Here is an 11,294-nt window from a genome sequence, read left to right as displayed (position 1 = left end):
TGATGTTAAGTGAAAGGAACCCCAAGATAGGAACACAAGTGTTTTTTTTCTTTCTTGCTATTGTTTCTAATGTATTTATAATGTACCATGTGATTTTATTGTCTCTTTGATTGTTCCTCCCCCATAGTATAACCCCTGTTTTCACTGTATTTGATGTCAATGCCCTGAATCTTGTATATATACTTTTCTAATTTGTGGAAGGGAAGGGAAAAAAAAAAACAAAATGCTTAAATAGGGATACAGGTTGACCCATTGTAACAATCAGATGCACAAGATACTATGTTGAAAACTTAATTTACAATTTAGGCCGGGGCTGGGGAAGGATGGGAGGGTGGGAGGGATAGCGGAGAGCAGTATAGTTGTGGAGGTGGGAAGGAAGGGATGGTAGGGGAAAACAAAGGAGGAGGCAACAATGCTTGATAGGAAATGTACAAATTACCTTGCTCATGTAACTGTAACCCCTCTATGCAGTATTTTTATAATAAAAAACGTATTAAGGGCTGGGAAGGTGGCTCAGTGGTAGAGCGCTTGCCTTGCATAAATGAGGCCCTGGGTTCGGTTCCTCAGCACCACATAAGCAAAAAGAAAAAAACCGGAAGTGGTGTTGTGGCTCAAGTGGTAGAGCACTAACCTTGAGCTGAAGAGCTGAGGGACAGCGCCCAGGCCCAGAGTTCAGGCTCCACTACCGGACCCCCCAAAAAATAAAAGTATTTAAAAAATATCCAATTGTATATATGGTTGCAAATGAGAAGGTCTATCTTTTCTCTAACTCTGTGGGCATCTTGCAATACTGAATGATTTGATTTTTATGAAGTTCTTCATGGTTTTTCTTAAATTCTATATTAAGTTCCATTCTTCATCTACTGACACACCTCTTTTGGATTGAACTCAGACCTTGTGCATGCTGTGTATTCATTCCACCACTAAGCTACTCTCTCCAGTCCCATATTCATCAACTGACCAATTTCTTTATTCAATAGTCTTAGCATTTCTCAGTATGACTTCCATAGTCATATTTTATAATTTTTATGGGTCCTAAAATCACCAACATTGTTTTCAAGAGCCACAGATTTTCAGACTAAGCTTTGAAACTTTTTTCTCATCCTTGAACAATTACCACTCAAATTCCCTGAAATTCTGTTAATCCAAAACATGAGTCCTTTCTGATCTTGCCCTAGCTTCTTAGAAAGCCATTTTTTCTCTTAAATATTCCCACCTTCATCAAGTACCAGATCACATTTGCAGTGACAATTATAAAGTTTGATTTTTAGCCATTGAAAACAGGGTAATATATATAAATTTTTATTCTCTGTACTTGCAATAAACCATTGGAAAATGAAATTAAAATGGCATATAGAATAAGAGCTAAAAAATAAAGAGGACTAAGTCTAGAAAAAGATGCTCAATGCCTCTATGTTGAAAACTATTGTATAATACACAAAACAATCAATTTCTACATCAGTAGAAAAATTTGTTATATTCATGTATTGACAATGTTGTTAGTGTCAATTTTTTCAAATTAATCTATAGATTCAGCAAGCCTCAACATAACTTTTAGTTAGAGGTTAAAATATGATCCTAAAATATTTGTGCAACTATTTAGAATCACTAAGAGTATTTTGAAGAAATTAAAAAAGTGGCCTAACTATAAAGTTAAAATTTTTGTGTGGAAGTATGGCATCCAGGAGAATGAAGACCAAACCTGTGATAACCTGTCTCAAAACCCTCCTCATCATCTACTCCTCCGTCTTCTGGATTACTGGGGAGATCCTGTTGGCCGTTGCAATCTGGGGAAAACTTAACGCGGGCACCTATATCTCCCTAATTGCTGAGAACTCCACCAACGCTCTTTACATGCTCATTGGAACTGGCACCACTATCGTTGTTTTGGGCCTATTTGGTTGCTTTGCTACATGCCATGGTAGCCCATGGATGCTGAAACTGTATGCCATGTTCCTGTGCCTGATGTTTCTGGCTGAGCTTGTAGCTAGCATTTCAGGGTTTGTGTTTCGTCATGAGATCAAGGACACCTTCCTAAGGACTTACACGGATGCCACGCAGAACTACAATGGCAATAATGAGAGGAGCCGTACAGTGGACCATGTGCAGCGCAGCCTAAGCTGCTGTGGCGTGCAGAACCACACCAACTGGAGCACCAGCCCCTATTTCCTGGAGCATGGCATCCCCCCAAGTTGCTGCATGAATGAAACCGATTGCAATCCCCAGGATCTACATAATCTGACTGTGGCTGCCACCAAAGTTAACCAGAAGAGCTGCTATGATCTGGTGACCAGTTTCATGGAGACAAACATGTGGATCATCGCTGGAGTGGCGTTTGGGTTCGCATGCTCCCAGTTGATTGGCATGCTGCTGGCCTGCTGTCTGTCCTGTTTCATCACGGCCAATCAGTATGAGATGGTGTAAAGAGAAGTCTCTCAAGACCGATGGAGTAAGAGATCTGTTCTGAAAAGGAACTGCAACAATCTCTGAAAGACTTCCAAAGAATGTTAGAGCACAGTACATGATACACTTAACCTGCTCCCACAACTCCCTACCCTCAACCCTGCGTGCAACTGACTCTCCTACCTAGTCTCTCCTCCACCTTTCAGCCCGCATCATGTGTAGTGTCTACCTTGTGAAGCTTTGTTGTGCCACAGCTTGTAGCTAGTCTTAGTGAACCCCACCCTGTGCGTGCCAGCTCTTCCACGTGTACCTGGTCCAACTGCAGTTCATCGTAGGTGACTGGTTATCATCATTGGCCCCTTGGGGCCCTGCATGTAGTATGGGAGGCTCCTGTTAGTCCCTCACCGTGGTCTGTAAATGCCATGCACCTTTACATAGAGATGATACTTAACTATTCTTTTGGCTTAATCTCATTTGGTTTGGTTTTCCCTTTACTAAGACTCTTTCCTACTTTCTTTAGGCTGCCTAGGACATTAAGGAGGAACTTCAGTAGTTGTTTATGAGGAGGAAAAAAGCATGTGTCATGTATGATGGAAATTGTTGAGCAGTAGGTGGCCTCCTTGCTCATTATTGTTCCATGCCTGGATATGTAGAGACAATTAGTTCACCTCCTTTCCTGAGTTAAAACTTATATATAGTCCTATTACAAAGCTGTCCTGTTGTTTCCAGTGAAGGCAATGGTATTACTTTTGATTTTTTTCCCCAATTAATTGCTGTTCTGTTATTTTACTTCTTTCTTTATTGTTTTCTTGCATTGACATTATAGACTTTGAGGACCTCATGAGATCAGTTTAAAAAGGAGTATGACGGGCAGAACAGAAGTCAAAATATTTTTTTAAAGATCTTAAAAAAAAATGCCGGGCTGGGAAGGTGGTTCAGTGGTAGAGCGCTTGCCTTGCATGCCTGAGGCCCTGGGTTCCATTCCTCAGCACCACATAAGCAAAAAGAAAAAAGCCGGAAGTGGTGCTGTGGCTCAAGTGGTAGAGCACTAGCCTTGAGCTGAAGAGCTGAGGGACAGCACCCAGGCCCAGAGTTCAGGCCCCACGACCGGACACAAAAAAAATAAATAAATAAATCAATGCCTCTGTCTAGTATGTCAACAAGAATGCATTGATATTGTGAACACTTGTGATATATGTATTAATAAATAGAGCAATTACAAAAAATGTTTGTGTGGGTGCAAGAATAGACAAATTGACTGGAATGAGGTTTTCAGAAACATATCTGTACTTTCATGATCACTTTATTTTTTTCTTTCAAAAATATCTATTGCAATTTGGGGAAAGGATGATATTTTGAATAAATTTTGCTAGAGCAATGCCATATCAATGTATTTGGGGGGAAAAGCTTTGACCTGTTTTAGATACTCTACACAAAACTAATTTTTTTGAGCTGGGGTCCTAAATGCAAGCGATTAAACAATATGAATTGTGGAAGAAAACACCATTATCACCTCAATATAATCCATTCCCAGAAAACAAAAATTGCAACCATCCAAGAAAAGATTCATCAGTAAAACTTCATTAAATTTACGGACTCTATTCCTTAGTGGAATTTTAAAAATACCATTAAGAAAATGAATTACCAACCATTTCCTGGGAGAATACATTTTCAACGATTATATCCAACAGAAGACTCATTCAAAATATATCAAGTATTTTACAAATCAATAAGGAAAATAGCACAAAATTTATACAATGGGCAAAAACTTAAATAAGTTCCTTACAAAAGACAACACTCAGTCGGGCGTTGATGGCATGCTTGTAATCTTAGCTACTCAGGAGGATGAAATCTAGGATCACAGTTCAAAGCCAGCCCAGGCAGGAAACTCCGTGAAACTCTTATCTCCAATAAATTACTCAGAAAACCAGAAGTGGAACTGTGGCTCAAGTGGTAGAACACTTGCCTTGAGCTGAAGAGCTGAGGGATAATGCCCAGGCCCAGAGTTCAAGCCCCACCAACAACAAAAAAGAAAAGAAAAAAAAAGAGAACATTCAAATGTCCAATAAACATGTGAAAAGACATTAAACCTCCTGACATTTCAGAAAAGTATGACTAAAACACAGCAAGGTACAATTACACATCCACTGAAACAAAAGACAATTTAAAGGGTCAGAATAAGAGCAATCAGAGCACTCAGATGTGGCTAGAGTAAGTATAAATAGGTAAACCAAAACATTTGGAAAACACTTTGTCAATATTTTTTAGTATCTATTATACAAAAGAAATGAGCAAATAATACATTTGTCAAAATATAAAAACAAGAATGTTGATAGTAGTTTTATTCATAACTTCCTCCAAATGGAGCAGTCCAAACATCAGAAAGGGAACTGTGAATATTTAGTACAAAAATAGATACAGTGATGAAAGAGAAAGAACTACTGCACCCAAGGACTTGACTGGGTCTTACAAGCTTTGTGTTAAGAGACATAGAGTATACATAATATGACCAAAGGATTTATTTATGTGAAGTTCAAGAACAGACCAAATAAATTAATGATTGTAGAAGTTAGGCCATGTGCAGGTGTGGTAGCTCATAGCCATAGTCCTAGCTATTCGGGAATCTGAGATCTGAGGATCATGATATGAATCATGCCTGGGCAGAAAGGCTCATGAAACTCTTATCTCCAATTAACCAGCAAAAAGCTGGAAATGGAGTTACAACTCAAGTGTAGAGTACCAGTCTTGAACAAAAAGCAAAGTGAGGGCATGAAGCCCTGAGTTTAAGCCCCAGTACTAGTACTAGTACAATGATTATAGAAGTCAGAATAATAGTTATCTCTTTGTAGGGGCCTGAACTTGGAAAAGATAATGAACTTTTAAAAAGCATCCCCTCTCATCCTTCCTCTAGAACCCTGCATAGCCCTTCATATCCCCTTATCATGACAAGTTTGGAGGCAGGACTTAATATTTCAAAACAGATATGCCTCTTGTAGCTGGTGATTGTGTGTATAGGGCTGGGCGCTCTAAATGAACTATGAAGCATCCAGCAAAATTATACTTTTCATACTTGATCTATCTCTCCATCTCCAATTGTAAATATTCCAATTACAAATGTTCTTCAACTTACAATGGGATTACTTCTCAATAAAAGCATGTAAGCAGAAAATGCCATAAATTTAAAATGCATTTTAATATACATTGTCTACCAAAGGTGCTTAGAACACTTATATTAGCTTACAATTTCCTCTTAGACACAAAAATCTATCTTATAAAAAGTGATCTAAAATGACAGGCAATTCATTAAATAGTGCACAGAAAGGGAAAAGCAGAATGGCTATATGTGTATACTTTCACCTCACCATAAAGTGGAAAATTCATAAGTAAGAGATTATGTGTTACTCAAGGGCTGAGATCAGTTTTGTGAGCGCTCTCATATACATTCAGACAGTCACTTTTCATGGCTTGAGACCGCAGTTGGGATCAGCAAGGGATGGAGGCATGTGTTGATTGCATATGAACATGAAGTCTTCATAGCTCTGAGATATTTCAGAACTCTCTGTCTCCTGGAGGATCTCCCCAGAGTGGGACTGCTGGGGTGCTACCTTGGTGGCTGCCATGATCTGATGTGTGCCCAAGTAGAGTTGAAAGTCTACCCTACCACTTTGGGAACTCATGAGGTCAGCTGAGGTTAAGTGGAAAAAATAAGCCAGAAATCTACGAGCAACATAGGACTGAACTCGGCATTCTAAGCTTTCATGGATTTTTAAAAAAAATTTAGTGTGAAAATATCATACAGAGGGGTTACAATTACATGGGCAAGATAGTGAGTACATTTCTTATCAAGCATTGTTGCCTCCTCCTTTGTTCCCCCTTCCCATCTTCCCATCTTCCCCCCCCCCCAAAGTTGTAAAGTTCGTTTTTCAACATAACAACTTGTACATCTCATTGTTGCAATGGGCCCACCTGTATCCCTATTTAAATGGTTTGTTTTTGCCCTTCCCCTCCACAAATTATACCAACATTAAATACAATGAAAGCAGGGGTTATGCCATGGGAGAGGGACATACAAAGCAACAAAGAAATCATAAATATGTTAGAAACAATCGCAAGAAAGGAAAAACATTAGAGTCCTTATCTTGGGGTTCATTTTGTCTAACATCAACTTGTCTGACCGTTTTTGCTTGTCTCAGACATATACTAGTTATTGCTTTCATGGATTTTGCTCAAAGACAGTCTCCTGGGAGTCATATACCCATTGATACCAAGAGTCTACTGTATATATTCTGAGCACAATTGCATTTGCTCAACAAGTTCTGAGACTTATCTATATGAAAAATAACAATAGCTCATTCTTATAAGTCATATTACCATGGTTTGTATTACCACAAATTTCTGATGCATTCAACCAATGAGCGTTTGAGTTATTCACAACCTGTATGCTTTTAAAGGTGCTCTGAACATTCTCATAATCCTTTATTAGAAGATAAATATACTCATTCCTCTTTAATGTACACCTAGGAGAAGAAAGGCTTAATTATGATGAGGGCATATGTTTGTGTTTAGAAGAAAATAAAATTTCCAGGGGCTGGGAAGGTGGCTCAGTGGTAGAGTGCTTGCCTTGCATGCATGAGGCCCTGGGTTCGATTCCTCAGCACCACATAAGCAAAAAGAAAAAAGCTGGAAGTGGCACTGTGGCTCAAGTGGTAGAGCGCTAGCCTTGAGCTGAAGAGCTGAGGGACAGTGCCCAGGCCCAGAGTTCAGGCCCCATGACCGGGACCCCCCCCCAAAAAAAAGAAAGAAAGAAAAGAAAATTTCCAAAGTGGCTATACCATTTACATTCCCGAGTGGCACCTGCATTGCTGTGAACATTATCTTCATAGGCACCTTGTTTGTTTGTCCACCCTTTTTGTGAAGCGTTTGTTCAAGTTTTTGCCAATTATATATTAGATTGTCTTATTCTTTCTTACTGTTTCTAGTTGCTATTTGTATTGCTGATTTCAGGAAGTAGGAATCAGAGGATCAAGGTACAAACAAGCCAAGGCAGAAAAGTTCATGAGACTATATCTCCAATTAGTGAAAGGCCTGACTGGACGTATGGCCCAAGTGATTAAAGCGCCAGTTGTTAAAAATAGATCTGAGTCCCCAGTTCAATCATTAGATGAATTAGCATGTGTTTGTTTGTCTTATGGAGAACTGGTTGTGGGAGATTTACCAAAACACTACAGATTTCATGGAAAAGGTGCCCCTGAGGGATGGTTTGGATTCATGTGCTTAGGGACTGGTAGCAGTAATAAGAAAATAAGAATAAGAAAAGCCCAGTGGAGAAAGTAGCATTCATGCCTGAGTGTGTGTGTGTGTGTGTGTGTGTGTGTGTGTGTGTGTGTGTGTATGTGTGTGTGTGTATATGTGTGTGTACGTGCGCATGCGCGTGCGTGCGCATGTTGGTAGAACTAGGGAGGGGAGATTCCATCTACTCCATCTACCAGGGTCTAGGATACACATTTCAGGATAAAAACTTGGAGTTTTATTTTTTTACAAGCAACAAAACACTACTGGATACTTTTGAGTAGCCTGTGATGTGATGGACACATGGCACTCAGTGAGTGCCCTCCTGAATGCCCGGGAAGTACTTGAGGTAGAACAGGAGCTCTTGTGCTCCTTCACGCTCTTTACCAAATCTTAAAGTGCCCACAGTCATTCAGAATGTATGAGCTAAGATTTCTCCACAGAGAAAGATATTCTTCAGCTACAACTCATTTCTGCAGATTTTTGAGTGCTACATGAAATAAATCCAAGCTTGTCTTTAGGCTATAGATTGACAGTCCCTCAGTTCCAAATAGAGAAAACTATTAGAAAAAAGTAAAGCCAAAATATGCACTGAAGATGACCAGTTTTTTTTCTTTTTTGTGGGGAGTCCTTAGAGCTTTGATTCCTAATAAACCTGTGGATACAACTTCTCCATTGACCTGAAAAGAAGTTTTCAGTATATTTACTTAAGAATGTGTTTTTTGTGCCCCATATGAAGCTCATTAGTAGCAGATGAAAGTAATTAGAGGGCTAATTAAAACAGAGTAATGAGGTAGCTCACCACTAATGATATCATACTCTTTGTTATCTCTTCAATGGTGTTCTTTGTAATTCGTTTGTAATTAGGGAAGAGCATGTGTTCTCTAAATACAAAGGTACTGTGTCATTTTTTTATTGTAATAACAATTATGAACAGGGGCATAAAGTCTTGGGAGAAGAGGGACTCACTGCTACTCCTTTCACAAAAGGTCACAGTAAATTCAACAATGTGAGTGACACCTGCATGGGAAGCGGAGGCCAATCTCTCCTCCTTGATATGAAGACTGGTATTCATGAAAAGAGGACAGCATAATTGCTGAAGGGAGAGCAAGAAGCTCTTAACAAAGCATGAGAACATTTAGCAAAGGAAAAGGAAAAGACAGAGAGCTGGGGGAGGGGGCTCTAGGGCTTGAACTCAAGGCTTCACCTTTTTATTTGGCTTTTTACACTCAAGGCCGGTGCCCAACAACTTGAACCACACTTTCACTTTGGACCTTTTGCTCTTTAACTAGGAACAAGAGAAACACCAATTTTTCTGCCCAGGGTGACCTCTAACTGAAATCCTCACATTTCAGCCTACTGAGTAGCTAGGAATAAAGGCATGAGCCACTAGCACCTGGCAAAACCACGTTTCAAAAATAACATGGGTCCAGGCTCCAGTGGCTCATGCCTGTAATCCTAGCTACTCAAGAAATAGATTTGAGGCTCTCAGTTTGAAGACAGCCCAGGCAGGAAATATCATGAGACTCTTTTTCCACTAACCACCAAAAAGACAGAAGTGAATCTTTGTCTCAAGTAGCAGAGCACTAACCTTGAGCAAAAAAGCTCAAGGTCAGAGCCCAGGCCTTGAGTTCAAGCCCCAGTACTGCATCATCATCATCATCATCATCATCATCATCATCATCATCATCATCACAACAACAACATTGAGTCCCTCTGTTTAGAAAGGCATGTTCCATCTCAAAATAATGAACTAATGCCAAACTTTATTCTTTTTTTTCCCTTGAAGCCACTTGGAAATATTAACCTTGCTTGGTAGAAAATGACTATGTTACAAATATTTTTCCTAAAGTGAGAAGTCCAAAAAAGAAAATAATACCAAGAATAATTCAAAACAAATATTCATACTTCTATTCACATAAAAGCCTACAGGACAACTTGAAGATGCTAATGATAAGGATGTCTTACTAAAATTTCTAAGAAACTATAGCGAATATTTTCTAACTAGGTTCTAAGACTAACTCAAAATCAATCAACATATTATAAATAGTATCTTCTTAGTGATGGAAATACTAATATCTCATTTGGGTTTAGCAGAATTGATTATCTATGGCAGAACAATTATCTGTGTGAAGTTCTTTAGGCATGTAATTTTTTGGTAAGTAGAAAAACCTTAAGGGTTTGTTTCAACCCTGACCCTTCCAGACCTAACGGATTAGAGACTCAGCCTTCCTCCTGGCCACAAGTAGATTTTGTGCCTTGTCTTCCTTTCCCTGCCTCTTGGTCAGCCCCAATGATTTTCCCCATCACTGCCAGGAAATGCTTTGAAACATTTCAAAGTATTGTCTCATCCCTTGGGCTACTTCCCATTCTAGCAGGCCCACAAGGCTTTTTAGATGAATCCTAACTCTTCTTTTGGACCATTTTGTAATGTCTGGCCTGGCACCCCATGTCCAACAGTAAAACAACCTGTGATTTCGTAAAGAACATATTCTTGCAAGCTCTCCCAGACTTTGCTTATCCTAATACTGTTTAGAAAACCTTCTCCTTCACTTTTCCCCAAGCAAACTCCTACTCAAAACCACAAGACTAGATCAAGAAACATCTCTGTGATCTTTCTCCTCCTCGTCCTCCTCGTCATCGTCATCATTGTCATCCTCCTTCTCCTCCTCCTCCACTTCCTCTTCCTCCTCCTCTTCCTTCTCTTTTTCTTCTTCCTTCTGTTCCACTTCCTCCTCCTCCTCCTCCTCCTTCTTCCTTCTCTTCCACTTCCTCTTCTTCCTCCTCCTTTTCATCTCTCCTCTCCTTCGGGGAGATACTTGAAATAATTGAACAGAGTATTAAACAATTTAACATTCCACACATATATTAATTGAATCCCTACAGAAACTTAAGGTCAGGCACTGGTGGCTCATTCTTGTAATCCTCACTACTCGGAGGCTGAGAGCTGAGGATTGTGGTTCAAAGCCAGCCTGGGCAGGAAAGTCCATGTGACTGTTATCTCCAATAAGCCACCAGAAAACGGGAAGTGGTGCTGTGGCTCAAGTGGTAGGACACTAGTGTTGAGCTGAAAAGCACAGGGACAGCACCCAGGCCCAGAGTTCAAGACCCATGACCAACACAAAAGAAAAAAGAAACTATGTGTTAAGGAGATGATCATGAGTAAATTCACTGACCTTGTGTAAAAGAAGGGAAAAGCAAGTTTAAAAAAAACAGATAAAAACAAACTTCATAATGCTTCCTAACATTAGCACAGAAGAGCTGGAAATTTTAGATTCTGCAATAAAAGAAGCAATAAAACATATTACAAATGTAGACATTTAATTAACCTAAGCATGCATTCCCTTCTCCCTCCCCACACCAAGGACTTTATCTTCCATTGAGAATATCTAAGGAAAAGGATTTTGAAGAAAAATCAGATCTCTGTTCTTGTAATATATGACAGCAGCCAATTTGTGTATTACAGCCTGGACTTAAATCAATATCTTTTATAGTAATTGAGTACATTTGTTTGGTGAGGTCAAATTGGGTTCTAAAGCTCAGGTGATGCAAAGCTGTCTGTTTGCAGTTTACTCGGGATGATTGGTGACCTAGGATAGTCT

At 39.5% G+C, this 11,294-nt stretch overlaps 1 pseudogene across 1 annotated transcript; it reads left to right on the top strand.

The window, feature by feature from the left end:
- Positions 1-1,674: 1,674 nt before the first annotated feature.
- Positions 1,675-2,556, top strand: LOC138804996 (tetraspanin-7 pseudogene; annotated as a pseudogene). The gene has a single exon (XR_011365395.1). The product of XR_011365395.1 is annotated as a tetraspanin-7 pseudogene (transcript).
- Positions 2,557-11,294: the final 8,738 nt, after the last annotated feature.

Source organism: Dipodomys merriami, unplaced genomic scaffold (assembly GCF_024711535.1).
Source record: "Dipodomys merriami isolate MVZ:Mamm:240054 unplaced genomic scaffold, mDipMer1.0.p SCAF_38, whole genome shotgun sequence".
In the NCBI taxonomy this organism is placed as follows: domain Eukaryota; kingdom Metazoa; phylum Chordata; class Mammalia; order Rodentia; family Heteromyidae; genus Dipodomys; species Dipodomys merriami.
The sequence above is the reverse complement of the archived record's forward strand: the minus strand, read 5'-3'. Positions and strand labels throughout refer to the sequence as shown.